The 17240-nt window shown below is 39.8% G+C and overlaps 1 protein-coding gene and 1 long non-coding RNA gene across 3 annotated transcripts in view; one reads left to right on the forward strand and one right to left on the reverse strand.

Annotated features, from left to right (window-relative positions):
* LOC135251018 (uncharacterized) overlaps positions 1-17240 on the reverse strand; it is a 76007-nt gene that overhangs the window by 28726 nt on the left and 30041 nt on the right. For both annotated transcript variants that reach the window (XR_010329066.1, XR_010329067.1), the window contains one exon: positions 4826-5040. This is a non-coding gene — a long non-coding RNA (uncharacterized LOC135251018). The remainder of the gene's footprint in view (positions 1-4825; positions 5041-17240) is intronic.
* Positions 1-17240, forward strand: part of hs6st3b (heparan sulfate 6-O-sulfotransferase 3b) — a 93643-nt gene that overhangs the window by 19050 nt on the left and 57353 nt on the right. The window lies entirely within an intron of this gene.

A 17240-nucleotide genomic window follows, 5' to 3' on the forward strand; every position in this document is an offset into this window, starting at 1 on the left:
GCAGATTGATGTGCATGTTTCCAGGAGTATGCAAAGGTAAGCCAGACTGTTTCTTGATTGGTGGAGGGGGTTTGCCGTCGGTTTTCATGGCAACAAACAAGACAGAGGAATTGAGGAAGGCGGTGCAAGGGCATGCACACAGCATGCTGTTCAGCGTTTGTCCTTTACACGCTCAGCCTATGTTACGCTAACAGCTGAGCTCGCCCGCTTCTATGTGATCGGAGAACACAAAGTGCTGAAGGAGCTGTGCCACTGTCCGTGGTTCTGATCCTCAGAAAGCCCTCACAGCTGCAAACCACCACCTGACATCCCCCAAGTGCCACCAGCTTTTTGAGCCAAAGAAAACTCAAAGTAATCTGATCTGAAGCCACATTTTTGACTCTCTTTGGGGTCTTGTAGCATTCCATGCCATTTTTTTTCTTTGATTCGTGCTAGATCTATAATGAAAGGTAACTGCGGTTTTTCTGTCTGAAAATAAGAAAACAGCCGATGCAGGCCTCTGGTCTATAGAGGGGCATTTGAAGAGATATATGGGTTATATCTTCAGAGATATAGCCCATGGTATGAGGGATCTCTGCTAGTAGACACTTTGAAGGAACAGCCCTTGTAAGCAGAGTAGTGTACAGTAGGTCCAAATACCTGAGTGGTTTGAATACTTATTGACTTACAACATACCATGGATCAACATTTAGTTGATCATAATGAGCATGCATTTGGTATGCATTACATCCAGCATACTGGCTGTGTAAGCAGAAGGTTGAATTGCGTAGTTTTGGCCACAGCCCAACTGCTTGGGGAGTGGATGGACTGCAGTCATTATTTATTCATTTTCAGACTGATGACCATTTACCCAGATTTATGTTGTCATATGACCAGAAAGATTCATTTAGATCTCTTTAGCACTGTTTAAATCAGATGACGAGCCAGCAGTTACAGTTTGACATGCAGAGAGGCTTTTCTCCAACCCACATACACACCTACACACACACACACACACACACACCACACACACCACACACACACAAACACACACACACTCTTTGGTCTCTTTGTTCACTCCATTTCCAGATAAGCGTCTAGGGCTTTAAACCCCAATGAAATTTAAACAAAAGTTTTTAAGATTTTTAAAAAGAAGGCACAAAACAACAATACGATGGACTTCTTTTTTGTTTTTTTGTGCATGCGAGACAGATCTATACGCAGTATTGAGTAACGTGATTTCTCTCTCTAGTTTCCTCCCTGGGGTATTCTCTGGTCTGGCTGAGCATTGGGGTTACTGGGCTTTCAGGGAAAACTCATCCTTGATCTGCAGTCAGCTCTTAAAAAAAAAAAAAAAAAAAAAAAAACACTGCCAAGCTTTCCCCTGGGTATTCCTCACCATTCTGCCTCATTCTCCAGCCGAAGACAATAAGAAGGGTGAATTTTAATAACCACAATTTTTTTCCAATAAAAAGAAGAAGATGGGGGGGTTGGGGTACCTCACTTTTTTTTCGGCCGTCTCCCATTCTGCATTCTGCTTCCTGCAGATATAGGGCGGGTGCCTTTCCTTGCGTTCCTCTCGCAAACATTCATATGCCTGCTGAGTTCAGCCCCCTGCGCAGCGCTGAGAGGCCCTAATGAAGACTAATAGCACATGTTTCCATTCCTTTAGCGACGCGCGAAACATCAAACAGCGCGTTTCTGCCCGCTCCCGCGGCGGCTCCCCCGCCCGAGAGACAGCCCTGCGCGGGTCACGCCCACCGCTTCCTTTACTCAGCGGATTGACAGATCAAACGGCGGGGGGGAAAACGGCAACTCTGGCGCTTTTTTTTTTTCCCAGCGTTATTTTTCAATTGTCACGAGTCGGGCTTGACCAAAGGCACCTGCTGTGTGAAATGACTCCAGCCGCAGGGCTGATTTATCAGGGCCCGGGCGAGACAGGTCGTATTTCCTTATTTGGGTCGGGCCGGTGACAGGTAAGTGATGTCGCGGCGATGGAGGGCAGTGACGGTGCGAGCGCTGGGCTAAGATTCAATTTAATCACAACTCACTGTGTCCCAAGAAAAGATTAAAGACCCTAAGTCATTACATTTCTCCTTACATTTGATGTGTTCATTAAGCGTCAAGGTATAGATTTTTAGTGACTTTAGTGAAAGAGGCGAATAATACAATTTCCTTTTGATTCTTATTGTAAAGTGTGTCATTTCTAAACACAAGAACCAGTGGTGTGACAGTGTGTCCATTCTGTAATGATCATGCACTTCAAGATCACTTCTGATTGACATCCCGTGTAACATCACTATGTAGCCTAGAAAAGTGACACGGTAAAAAGACCGATACAAAATCCTCTAGGTGTGGGCAGTTTACAAACTCATTTTAAAAATATCTACAGATAAATAGGTGTTATAGCATATATTTTTCCTAGGGATGCTTATGTAAAAAAAAAAAAACCTTTATTTGATTATACAATGTCTTTAATCTTTTTGTAAACCTCAAAACAAGATGTTTGGCCACGTAAAAAAGGTTTGTAATGAGATTGTTCATTTTAAGGTTTTATCTTGAGTAGTCTTTACTGCAGTGCTGAGCACATGTTTCTCTTGGTTAATTTTTACTGTACCTTAATTTACCACAATGTAAGTGGGAAAACATTTAGAATTTCAAAATTTGCCATTTAATTTCACTTTAGCATTTAGTAGAAGCTATTATCCACATTGACTTTTACAGATTGCAAGTTTACATACAATCCATTTATACAGCTGGATATTATTACAGAACCAATTCACGTTAACTGTTTTGCTCAAGGGCAAAAAATTCCCCCCAATAGCCGCCCCCACCCACCCACGTAACAAACCCAGCACCCTATCCATTATACTGCACTGCCACCCCTAGGCAACTAGATCAGCTTGCCTACTGTAGCGTTCTGGTCATAGTGCACAGGCCAAAGCGCAAAACACAAAGAAAACAGATCAGCCAAGATCTGCTGACTGGGGTAAGGACACCCCTGTTTTTGCTCTGAAAATGGCAGGAGACACTACTGATTCCAGAGGTTCCATAAGTACAGAAAAATTACAACACAAATAACAAAATGTAAAACGACTTAGGATGCAGGAGTACATTGAAAGCACAGCACTGTACTGTAAACATTCTGTCTACAATATGTAAAATAGATACATTTGGACTTCCAGTATAATACAAAAATCCTGTACTGTAGTACGAGCGGTAAGTGATATTAATGACCAGATACAGTAGCAACGCTAATATTAGCATTGTGGTTGGCAAATGCCACAAACACAAGACATTTATCTTGGCAGACCTAGTGATGAAATAAGGGTAGATGGCTATGAGTGATTACTAAGAGAGATACGTTTTGGTTGTTTATTTTAAGTTAGCACTTAATTAGCATGTATCTGTCATTTATTTGACGCATGATTTTCCAAAAATTTCAGTGAACAAATACTAAGTAAATGCATAGCCTAAAAATGTTTGTAAAATTATGAGCAATTTCATCAGTCTCATTTTTGAGAGATAAAAGCTAACTGAAGTTCAGGCTTTGTTTGACATTAATCACTTCAAAAATGAAAGGGTGTCTTGAAAACCTGTAAATTACGTTACAGGACATTTTGTCTCAACACATTTGCTGAGCACTGCACGCAATGCCCTGGTATCTCAATGTCCGAGAAAGTAAGTATGCTGCAGGATGAATTGGAGTCGAGTCCTCTTGTATGTAAATGCACAATTGCTTTGTTTCAACCTGAGATGATAAATAGAAAAGTAATTTTTTTTTTACTCGTCCTTAAGGCGGTGTCAGACACATTCTTATTCCAACTCCTGTGTAACCAAAGCTGATTTATTTGTTGACTTTGCCACCTACTTGCTTATCTCCAGCTGTTCTACATTAACACCTTTCCTGTGCAGTATGTGTGATTGTGATAAATACTGTAATACATTTTAAATTAGCTGCTAAGACACATTCTCTCAAAAAAACGTGCTGCAAAATTTAAGAACAATCTGTATTTTTAAGCAAATAGGTATTCAGTTTTAATGAGCTATAGGTGTTTTGGGGTGTTACCAAGCCTTCATACAGTGCTCTATCATTTAGCACAATAATCATTCAGTCTGTGTTGGAATGGGAAGTTTATGGTCAGTTTTTCAAAGGTGTTTATTTAAAACAATTGAAAACAGATTTATTTCTCTCTATTTCTACTGTCCTTAAACAAATATAGCCATGGATTATAGGAGAATGCCTGCTGATAGTGTGATTTAATGCCATTATTTAAATGGCATTAATGTGTGTAAGATTTCTGGATATTGTCTATGAATAATACAGTGTACCATGTTAATCTCCATTCATGATGTACAATGAGCTCCATAATGTTTGGGACAAAGTCTTTTTTTTCTTCTTTGTTTGGCTCTGTCCTTCACAATTTTTACTGTATTAGTTATTTGATATAGTACACCTGCATCAACATGTCCTTCTACCATGTATTCACTTTTCAGTTTCCATTGTCACTTTGCGACAACTCTTAACTTCACGAGAAGTGTGTCTCTGCTTCTCTGGCCTTTTAGTCTGAATGTGAACACCATTCATCGCTGTTAAGGGATAAAGTTTTGTTTTTGTTTTTTGTTTTTTTAAATAGCAACAATTCCAAAATTCAACATACCTTCCTAATAAAAAAAAAAAGTTATATGTTCTGTTTGGAGTTCATACTCCGTTTAACTTAACAATTGTCTTGTGTACTGATCTTCTAATTCATTGCTAATATTTTCACTTGTACTGTTAGAGTATAGTGCAGGAGGTGCGGTATTGTGTGTTTGTGTCCCATATCAGTCTTGCTTTAACACTTACTGTAGATTTTACTGTGCAGCAAACTGCACGTGTGCACTGTGGCGTGGTCCGAATCTCATGGCCCCCTCCTCCCTGGTGTCCGTGCTCGCAGGTCAGAGCAGCAGAGCCCAGAGTTGAGACAGTGCTGCTCGGAGGTCATCGGTGGTGCGGCTCCATTCATCTTCCCTGGATTTGACCTCTGCAGGCAGGGCGTATCGAGGGAATCCTAGCCCCAGCTGCAGGAAAGCAGGGTGCCAACATGACAAATTGCCCTCACCTCCATCAAGTATTGACCTGAGAGAAATACAGTGTGATTGATTGGGCTGTTTACACCACTGCCCATAATCTGCCTTCCAATAATTTAGCTGCATTGCCCAGCACATGAAATGCTTCTACAAGATGCTAGATATCATATGTCAGAGCATCTGTCACCCAAAGAGGGGACCAGTCAAGAAAAGAGCAACAGTATTCACATTACACTGAGATGGATGCATCTTCTTTGTTGCGCATAAAATTATACTTTTTGAACTCATATTGATGACATTTTCCGAATTCATATTCAACGAGATATGCATAACCCAACATTTTACAAGGTTTACATTTGATAGTCAGAATTAGTCAAGAACAGAATCTCTTCACAATCAAATCAATTTAATTCTCTATGTGGAATATGGAGTTGTGATAAGATGACACAAAGTGAGTATAGGAAACTTTAAGCTTGGTTGAAAGCATGCTTATTATCTCTTGCAAATAGACCAGCATCCAATTAATACATCTCTTTAAGATAAGCAGAGAGAAAATTAAAAGAGAACCAAGTATACAGCAATTCTTAACACATGAAATACAATCCATCATGCAGCATGTTGTTCCTGCCTCAGAACACAAAACAATTGAACATGGTCACATGCTAGGTCACAAATTACATTAATGACACACTCGTGGAGCAGAAAGTCACTTACTCCCGCATGAACTGAGGTAATGGTCAATTGTCATGCAGGTAAAGCTTCAGCCAGTTCAGGCATATTCTAGTGTAAGCCAAATGTAAACAGGACGTTGTGCATGAATCATGGCAGTTTTCTTCCATTTGAACGTGAGAGTGAAAATACAGAAAGCGATTTGGGAAAACTGAGAGCTGCTTTAAGGAGAACAAAGAGAGCCCGCAAGCCTGCACACATTTTCACAGCAGCAAAGTGGCAAAAGCAGTCTCCTCTAGGACCGAGAATGAGGCCGTTTAAAGAGCCCAACAATTAGGGAATGGGTAGCAGCTGTGATGATTGACCATGAGCCACAGCTGCCACTCTGCCTGAGAGTGGAGCCGGTGCTGTCCATGGTCCTGAAGCTCTTCCAGGTTACTGAAACACCTGAGGTGCTGAAAGAACAGCACTCTAGGAGAGATTTTGAACAATTCCTGTGAATGTAAATCGTTGCAGATTGTATGATGTCTGTACTTTCATAGTGGGCTTTGTCATGCATGTTTACGGGCTGGGGGATGATGTGGCATTATACATAAAACTATATAGTTTTTTTTCTGCAAATACGGTACACATTTAACGAGCTCATTAAAGTCCAATCTCAGCACCAGTCCCTCTCAACTTTGAATCTACAATCTGTTGTTAAACTTAGTTGTCACAAAATCTGCCTAGGCCCTTGGTTTTTTCTTCACATATTTGCAAATAAATAAGGTCCTGCTGATGGTGTGATTTGAAACTTCACACTGGATTTAGTAGCACAGATGCTGAACCCCCATTAGAACATTGTCTCTCGCTATGCTGATTCTACCCTACCGAGCAAATTCCCTGTACTTGTCCTTGTCACGGGTGTATGTACCAGCGAGTACAAATGTCAGGAGTGCGGCAGAGTTGATTGCAAACCACGCGTAAATCTTTGCAAACCGATAACCCGAAGATCCAATATTGATCTTAGAAGACCTTAACAGCTGCAGACTGGATGCTGTATTACCCTCATTCCATCAATATGTCAGCGCTGCAACAAGATACAGCAGTAATGCTGCGGGAACATCACCCTCGGTGGTTTAGCTCTCGGCTGCCCGTGGGCCCTGCCAATCACAATGTTATTGTACCAATCCCGGCATATCACCAAGCGCTGACAAGAATGAAGCCTACCAGTGTCTCTGTTCATGAGTAGCGTACATATTCTGCAACACAGCTCTGGGCTTGTTTTGCCACAGACTGATATATTCTCAAATTTAATGTGAGCGATCTAAATGTGCAGGTATTTATTCTTTTATTTTATTTTATTTTTGCTGGCTTCGTTCATTTTGTGTACCGTATGTGTGTGAGCATGAAAAATGCTCTTACATTCTGTCCAAATTCCAAATGAGTCTGTTCCCTTATGAATACTTCTGCAGGCTGTGGTGTCCTTACTGGGGAAGGAAATTCTTGCTCCGGTGTTGGAAATGCACAGAAATCCGGCATGTAATCTTAAAAATAAAATAGTTTAAACTCTTTAGTAAAGCAAGTAGTAGTAATAATAATAATAATAATAATAATAATAATAATAATAATAATAATAATAATAATTGCTGTTCTCTTTGCTCAGGTATACCGAGCATCATATTTGGAATCTAGAAGTATGAAAACCAAAAGACATAGAATCCGTAAATGACATAAACTGAACAATTTATAAATCATTTTCAGTGTGCACACAACCAATTATAAAAGCAGAAGTGGGTTGGTGGAAAATCTCCCAGCTCTTAAAGACATGGAGCTTTTCATGGTCAGTGATTGATTTCAGGTGTGTTGAAGAGGGAATAGTCCCCAGAAATATTCTTCTGTGCCTTTGTCTGCCTTCATTAATCCATCATTCTGTACTGTAGTAATAGTCAGGAGGCATTTTTCAAAAAGGGCAAAGATTATAGTTGAAGGAGGGGGATGGGGTTTACTCCGTTTCTCCCCCGTGCTACAATTTATCTATGCCAAAGGAAACTCCTGTTAGTTAAACAGTTCTAGAGCATTAATTCACACCATTTACACTGTATCTTGTACCATAAGAAATCCATGAGAACAATTTAAAGCCTTTTTTTAAAATATACTATAAAAATATTATGTAATTAAAGAGAGAAATTGATTAGACCTGTCGATTACCAGCCTCAGTTAGCAGTAATGTTAATAACAATGTAGTCATCACTACCATATAATTTTTCTCCCACATATCTTCAATGTGGTATCTTTTGATCGCTTTTCTATGGGATTACTCTCTTGCATACTTGTGATAGGAGCTGCAGTTAGCCTTGGCCTTCTCAGCGTGCTCTCTGTCACGCTGTGCCAGTTGACGGCACGGTGTTTGGGATTAAGGATAGGGTCAGATCAGCCTGTGGAGTGGGTAAAATCACTGGGAGGTATCCTTCCTTTAGCTGAGAGATTATAGCTATTCAGGTTTAACAGACAGGAGAAACTCTGATTACGATGGTTAATGTGGTGTATTGTGGGCAGGTGTGCTGATGGGTGAATTGTGGGCAGGTGTGCCGGTTAATTGCACTGCTGTGCTGGTTTTGAGCTGGTTTATAGCACGGAGTTATAAGCCTGACAAACAAGGCAACCAGCAGTCCTGCCAGAATGTATTGTCTGTAACAAGGGGACCACATATCGCTTTGACAGTAGAGGGAAAAACCCTTGTCATAGAATAATGACTTGTGTGTCTCATTGATGAAGGTGTCCAGCACTTCTTTTGGGTTCTTTTAGGTAGAACCTAAAATCTATTTACATTGACGAGACCTGTCATGTGGGAGAATTTTCAGTGATAAAGTGAATGCATTTTTGCTTGTTGTTTACTTGTGAAAGTGGTCAAAAGGATTTAAAAATATAAAGAGCACACTCATTCTCTATATCCTTGGACTCTCTTGTTTTTGTTCTTTTCAGTGAGCAAGGCAGAAAGAGCAGGAGTGTGCAGAGAACACTGACTTGTCGCTAGTTCATTGTGACAGTCATTTCTCTAAAAATGAAAGTAACGGTCTTTCCAAAGGAAAACTTCAAAAAGATGAAAGGCTTTACACTCAAAGGCAGATTCGCTGGTAATTTGCCTCAATGCCTTTGGTTTATTGAGCAGTTTAGAGCCATTTATTTCTCTGAAACTTTGTGAAGCCATTGTAACACCACAATTAGTCTTTGATTTATTTATTGTTAAATCGAGACAACCTAAGTGTGCACTGTTCTTTGTATGCTGTTCATGAAATGAGATATAGTATTTAGCAACTCTGAGTCAAACAGCTAAAGCAGACACATTTCAGGACCCATTTCTGGATTAACAGAATTGCTTTATAAGTTGAAGATCAGGCAAAAAAGAGTACTGTTGGAGTGGGCTCACTGTGCAAGAGAGGTGCTGAAGGCGCTCTTTGTAAATAGTCCTTTCAGTTAGATAATCCTGAAAATATCACCAAGGTGCACATCTTGTGTCAAACAATGAAAAATATAGTATATCCATCTGGAGATTTTTAAAGCAAGTCACACCAAAGGTTAAGCTTTTTAGCATTTGACAGGGTAAGGCCTCTATAACTTTTGATGCAAAAGTGCCTTGCATATTTAAAAAAAATGATTATAGATATGAATGCTGACTAACTAACTGTCTGCCTGACAGACTGACTTACTAAGTAAATGCATACATATTTTGAATGTTTCAAAAATATATATTTCACGATCTGTATAATCTGCTTTCAGGTGTCACAGTAGAAATGTTGTCCTCCTTTAATTATGCACAAGCATCGTATATTGCATGTCATTTTTTAAATTATTTTTCTTATCCTGGAACTTAGCAAATTCAACCGCTATAATATAAGAGATATGTGTTGAGCTCTCTGGTGCGCATAGATTGAAGCAGACTTAAGGAAAGATTCTGTAATTTGGCACATTGCTCTTGGCATCTATTAAAATCCAACTGCAACTGAATGTTTGCTTATGCAAATGTGCTACTGAGGCACACACATTATCGTTGAGTAGTCATTGCTAGGGATTTCTGCTTTGAAAACAAAACAGTCAGACATTTACATTTTAATGTGCTATGTTGTAAAATCAAAAACTTCGCTGATTACTTTCCCTCCTTCCTCTCTCTCTCAACGCATTCTGTAATTGTTTAGAACGCCCTTTGGGGTCCAGTACAGGCATTTTCATGAGCACAAAGCTGGAAGAAAGCCTGTGTGTTTAGTACACTAAAACAAACAGGCATTGCTTTATGTGCTATTTTTATTAGTGGCACCACTTCTTGTGTGAAGAAAACAAAGTATATCTAAAGGAAAGAATGTGCGGCTTTTCTTTTCTTTATCTTTTTTTTGGGGGGCGCCATATTTGCTGTTGCAGCAATAATAATAACTGCATGCCACCTGTGTCTAATGGAAGATGTTCAAAGCCAGTCTTTTCCCACTGTCTTTGCTGCAGAGGCAGAACTTTACCCAGCGTTTAGCTGGGCATCAGTGTCAGTACATTCGAACATAAGACATGAAATCTTCAGGAACGGGATTGGTTTCCAAACTGGTAAATATCTGAAACATTAAAAGGATTAGTTGCTTGGTTCCAGCTCTAGCCTCATTTCTTTAACATTTATCATTTATTGTGTATCCATAAATAAGTAAATAAAAATCTGTTATTATGCTTTGTCTTTTGGAATAAAATGTCCGCTTTCCAAAAGACACAGCATAATGACAAGTTCTCTGTAGCTAGTAACAAAAAAAACGACCTCTTTTGTTCTCAAAAATAAAAAACACTTTAAACTGTAAGCTGAAATACCGTAAATAATGTAACCATGATCTCATTATTATATAGATGTTTTCTGTTTCAGCTTCCTGAAAGATTCAGCACTATAGGCAAAAAGTCACATCACAATAACTTGTCTGTAGTCTACAGCTTATCTAAAAAACATTTTTTTTCTTGTCTTCTAAAACATGAGAACATAACATAAACTAAGTTGGAATGTCATACAGAATGTACAGGTACTGTATGAATGTTGATTGGACAAAAAAACTGTGAACTATTCACAGAGAAAAGAGCAAGGCATTGTTTACAATTCTTTTGTGGGTTCATACCAGTGGGTTAATGTTCGGTTGACCAGTCAGTCTGAGTTATCTCTGTTTGACTGTACTCGTGTGTGAGGGGAAGACAAATATTGTCATAGTCAATCACATTGTTATGGAAACGGAGATTTGTGGGCCCCATTTCTTGAAGCTGGAAAGAACATAGGAAACGACATTAACAATGTCAAGAGAAAGAGGATTCTCCACACAGCTTGTGTGCACACCCACAGCAAATAGCAGAGACTGGTCCACTCTTTAGAACCATCCTTCATATCTTTGCAAAAGACAAGGGAAGACCGCAGTGGGAACTGCTGAAGCAAAGGGGTTTAGCTCAACCAACAGATAGATGAGACAAATGCAAAAATCAATAGGCCCATGCCGAATAACTTTCTACACTGAGGTCCTCAGTACTGCCTGTCACTGCCTGTTCCTTAAGAAAGAGCAGAGACGCCTGGTGAGAGGCTGCCGACCCTTACGGTGTGTCACAAACAGCACACACACACCATGTCACTCAAGCCAAGCTGGCCATCAATTTCATGTTAACCAATGGCTGCAATGCTGTATGCCTGCAAAGAAGGACACAGACAAAACTGTCCAGTTGTGTTTGTGTTAGGTAAAGCTATCAGCTTCAGTTCCAGTTGTGTGTTTGTGTTTGGTAAAGCTATCAGCTTCAGGTCCAGTTGTGTGTTTGTGTTTGGTAAAGCTATCAGCTTCAGTTCCAGTTGTGTGTTTGTGTTTGGTAAAGCTATCAGCTTCAGTTCCAGTTGTGTGTTTGTGTTAGGTAAAGCTATCAGCTTCAGTTCCAGTTCCAGTTGTGTTAGGTTAGGTAAAGCTACCAGCTTCAGGGTGCAAAACCTCTGCCCCAGAACACTCCTCTCAAACAAAATAATATTAAAGTTGGGCTAAAGGCTAAGGCCGTGTATTGTCTTGTCCAGAAGATAAATAAATCAATGACCAAAATACCAAATGCTGTACTCTTTGTTGTTGTTGCCTTGGCTCTGGTACAACTAGAGCACTGAAAGACATTGTTAGACTTATTTTTAAAACAATGTCATTTAAGTCTCATGTTTTCACAATAATTCATAAATTTCAAGCTCTGGAAATCAAATCTGTCAGGCGCACATTTATATTTAGAATTCTATATGAGACTGGAGTGGGGCAGAAGTGTGAATATGGAGAGAAGAATGGGTTACCTCAGCCTCCAGAACCAACATGTCTTTTCTCCACTGATTTCAGCCCCACAGCAATGATTTATTGCATCAATTGAAGGATATGTTTGTAGTTAATTCTTTTCTGGATAAGAGAGGTGTTGTGTAATGAATGCCTTTCTGTTCATGCGTGTACAGTCATGCTAGAGGTGTTTGATTTGTAACCGTGCACCAGCTATATATGTTCCACTGTGTTCCCGGTCCTTAGAGCTTTGGAGGAGTGCTTCCTTTTGGCTCGGCTTTTTTGCTTTCTGAACCACAGCTAGCACCCCGGAGCACAGAACAGCTGGGGTCAGTTACAAACCAGCATTTCTGGCAACATCTTGCACAGATGGTCTCTCTGTTAGGATGTTTATCCATCCCTCTCAGCCCCTCAAACACCAATCCCCCTTACTGTGATGAGGTCACCAAGCAAAATGTAATACTCATAAGTACTGTTTTGAGATCTCTTTGAGAAATGTCTTACCATTCAAGCACAGAGGTTCTTTTTCACTTAAACATACTTTTCAAAACTCCTTAAAGAAAAACTTGCTGCTTCAAATAATTTTCATTTAAATATGACCAAATAACTGACCATTTAAGAGGTCTTTCAACCAAGCAATCTGGCCTGTCGTTACTGTGTTCCTTTTTAACTTTATCTTGAAAAAGAGTGCATGCAGTCTGTTCTCCTGAAACTGCTGTAATTAATGGGAATTCACAATGTTTATGAGATCATTAAATAAAATGCTGGTGAAATGATGATGCATTTATTACAGAATATTTTATGGGAATTTAATTAATATGCCAAAAATTATTTGCCAACCACAACAAAAAAGTTTTTTTAAAAGCTACAATTTTGACCAATTTATGACCACAAACATAGCTAGCAGCATACAGATAGAACAAAATTCTAAGGTTTATTTTGATGAAATGGCATAATGGTATATTTTGTTTTGCAAACCATGACTGGGGGGGGGGGGCTATGTATTGAAAGCGCTGTAATTGCCACACTAATAACCTGATACAGGTAAATACTCTCAAATTTAAGCTGACAGTGTTGTGTATAGAAATGACAGATGGTTACATGTTTATTGCACGATGATTGGCATGCAGCGTGATTGGTTACCTTTCAATTGGTAACCTCTGATTGGTCAGAGTTTACCGCCAATACTGCTGGCTAGCTGAGAGCACGGTAGAACAGAATGGATGTTCAGACGTGATTGTACTGGTTCTCATGTTAATGAAATGAAGTCATGCTATTCGAGTGTACAACCAGTGGACCCTTCTAACCCCCTCCTGTTGGTACATAACAGACAGTGTGAACTTGGACCTCATCTTCATTGTCTCACTTCAAATCCAATATGCTGTCAAAACAACAAAAATTGTGTTACTGTTCCAGTGCTTTTGCATTTAACTCTATACACAGTCGGGTTCAGTTTGGGATCCAAATCAGTCAGAGTAAAATGCACTTTATCAGAGTTCATTTAGTCATGAAAAATCTATTGTGCCATGAGATCTAAATGTGGAGCGCTATCATGAAGTTTTCTGCAAATGTGTCTTTCCTGGAAATAATGCCCATATCTCTGATTCACTTGTTCAGTCTGCTGTACAGTCACTGTAATCAAAAAGTAATACAGTAATACAGTCGTTTAAGAGTAGCGCCACAGTCTGAGTGTGAGAGGGAGCACACATCTAAGGGCTGCCAAAGTTAATGAAGCCACCACATAAACGGGAAAGTCATTTGTGATTAAGTGCCATGTCATGCTTGGAGTAATTGCCTTAATTAGCTATTGAACAGGTTTCTGGGTTAATGGGACAACAGGTTTTCTGTGAATTTGATTTACCGGTGGAAGATAATGATTTCACTCTCATCTTCCGATCGTTCCTCAGAACGATTTGACAAAATGGCACGGCAGAAACAGATTCCATGTTTGTTATTACAAAGTCAATTTCATGCCTGAGCGAGCCAGCTCTGACAGTGTTTTTGTTGAGGGAACGATGTCCTTACTCATGAACTGAAGGGAGGGAAACCAGAGCCCAGGGAAAACAAAACATTGGCTAAATCTGTCATCGTTCAATATAATTATGTTTTTTTTGTTTGTTTTTTTTTCGGTTTCTGACATAATTTTTTCAGTTACAAAATTTATTTAGCAGTTGAATTAACAGAACAAATACTGTGAACATCAAACATAAAAAGTAAGAACTGAAATGCATGAAGCAAAATCAGTGTAACATGTCCTTAGAATATAAAATTTCTACGGTTAACAGAATTATTTAGGAAAAATCATAATGTTGGATGAAAACGCAAGAATTTTATTCTTCATCTAATTTTCTTTCCGGAAAAAAGAAAAAAAGGTTTTCTGTGCTGGAGGCACAGTAGCCAGAGTGCTGTTTTCCTGTCTGCATCCTGGCTTTGATATTAAAATGTCTGAGGACTGCCAGAACGGCATTCATGGCCAGCACCATGGGCAGAGCATCTTGGCATGGGCAGCCGTTGATGTGCTTGCTCCCGCAGACTCACCACGCAGCGAGCTGAATCTGCCGTCACTCCCCGACTTGGATCTGCACAGTAATGCCTATAATTAAAACCTAAAGCCCTGGTATCAAACTGCTCTGCCAGGAAGAGGTTTGGAGTAACACAGATGAATGGAGACGTCCTACGCCTCGGTTTAAAGATAACACATCGCTGTGTTTATATGAGGGAACAGTTCAGCTAGCTTAACTTCATATGGAGTTGTTTCTTTTTAACTGTGTTTTTAGGTTGCGCAATCAACATTCGAGCTATGACTGTTTCATTGGGAGCGTATCTATGTTCCCAGGGTCCTATGTTCCCGGGTCCTAGGACCTTGGGAACATAGGGCCCAGGGAGAGCACATATGTACAACTGGGGAACATAGGACCCTGGGAACATTGTACCCTTTGTCGTGTTCCCATTATGTGCCATATAAATCTGGGGAACATAGGACTCTGGGAACATAGGAATGACCCCATTTCATTCCCCTTTTTTGCTTGGATGACTAACAATTTGTCTGTGATTAGATCTCATCAGCACTGGATCTCATCAACACTGGTCACACTGCAATAACACCACATGTGTATCATAATATATCTTTCATCAAATCATTGCAGTCATCTGCTTTAGCCAGCAGTAAGCTTATTTAATACAATTCTGTGTAGTTGAATCTGTGCTCTGAAAAAGTCACTGGTATGAGACATCCTCAATTTTACATGTTACTGTAACTGTAACACAGTTTTTAGTGTCATAATATATATATCCTTATTTTTATTTACCTGCTTTTTCCTTTCTGTTCTTTTATACATTTTACATACATATGTTGTGAACTGGTTTTTGTTTTTATTGTTGTCTTCCTTTCTTTTTTATATATGTATTGCTTTAAAATGTGTGTTATTGTAAAGCACATTCCAGTGGCATCAAAAGCACTCTAAATTTAAAATAGGTATTGTGCATTATTATTTAATAATATCCCCTCATAGCCGTAATTTATCATGTTGGACACTGTATGCTGGTCTCCTGGAGCATACAGTTACTGAACTGAATAAATATTCCACTTTTACTGGCATTATCCTCTCTACCATTCCTCCCCCTGTAACAAATAACATGTCTTCTCCTTGTGATGGGTTGTATATCTCCCAAAGTTCATTCATCCTTTCTTTTTTTGTGTTGCTGCCTTTCCAACACCGTCTCCTTCAGGTTGCACTGATTTTGCGGTTTTTTTGGCTTACTAAGCAGAAACGGTTACTTAAAGAGCATTGACACACTCTGGGTGCCTTTTTGTTAACGGTGTCTGGGGTAGTAAAGGCTGGGCAGACAGTGAGAGATCTTTCTTTTACTCTTGGGAGCTATGCCAACTCCAGCCGGGGGGCTGGAGCTGAGCTAAAACGCAGTGCTTGGCCAGATGACTCAGCCCCTGATTGTTCTGAGGAGGTTTTTTTGTGTGCGGTGTTGAGGCAGACCCCTCCTTCCTCACTCCCCCCTCTCTTCCTCCCTCCCTCCCTCCCTCCTGACAGCAGTTGTGAGACTGCCCCAGTTGTGTCCCTCAGAACATAACTCAAGTCGCTGTTCGCCTTCTATTATCACCAGATTTTTTCAAGTCCAAACTCGTTATCCACACACACGGGGTGAATGTGAAAAGGCATAGCAGAAAGCCCTATGAGAAAATGTATCCTACTGAGGGTCTCTGTTTGGGCATTTCTTTTTACATACCACTAACCCCATTCACATTAAGAATAATAAACCATGTGTGACATGTAATTGTAATATTACTGGTAAAAAGGATATGACAAATAAAATATAAAACACTTTTTCTTTTTTTTAACTTACTCACCTGGATATTATCAATTAATAAATAGAATAAGTTCAATTTTGAGGACTGAGAACAATGGATTCTAGAAAGATCTACACAGCAATTATGTACAGATGTGTCTAGGTTTGTTAATGTGTTTATAAGGTCGGTCGGTTCAATCTCATTGTTATTATAACAATTTCAGTGTAGAGTGACTGTGTGTATATTGTCAATTATTGCTTAGTCTGGCTGTGTTTTTTTCATACAACAAAACCATCCAGCTCACGATTTTCAGACCTTTCGGGTTGCTTTGTAATTTGCCTGCGAGAAGCAGTCATGACATTTGCAACCAAAAAAATGATTTAAATGTTGAAATAAATTGCAGCACTTACAGAGAACAATACAACACTACAAAAAAATTTAAACTACAGGACATTTTATGCATTTTGGCACAAATAAACATTCAATTTCAGTCCACATTACATAGATTTTCCATCATTCTAACATGATCAAAAAAGGCTTGAACCAGGCAACCAACCCCCCGTGCAACATCCCAGCAACCGACATGCTGGCATAGCTTCCTGTGGAAAACCCATCGTAGAGATAAACAGCAATAAACCAGAGAATGTGGACAAAGACAAATCTCTGATGCTATCAGCAGTGAAGAGGAGGGCTGCGGTGCTCCTTACAAGAACACTGGAGGTCAGGTGGCTTCCAGTGTGCTGCGAACAGACAGCGGGGAAAGCTATGCGCATCTGTGGTGCAGCAAATCGGGACTACCGCCATCTCCACTGGCAGCCAGAAATTTGTCGTGTTGGTGCAGGTTGCGGATACAAAATTTCACCTGGCCTGCGCGTCATCAAGTGAGACAAATTGCACTTAAGTACGGCAGGGAAAGGGAAATCCAATAGGCTTTATGTGACTGC

The sequence above is a fragment of the Anguilla rostrata genome, chromosome 3, assembly GCF_018555375.3.
Source record: "Anguilla rostrata isolate EN2019 chromosome 3, ASM1855537v3, whole genome shotgun sequence".
NCBI classification, from domain to species: Eukaryota; Metazoa; Chordata; class Actinopteri; order Anguilliformes; family Anguillidae; genus Anguilla; species Anguilla rostrata.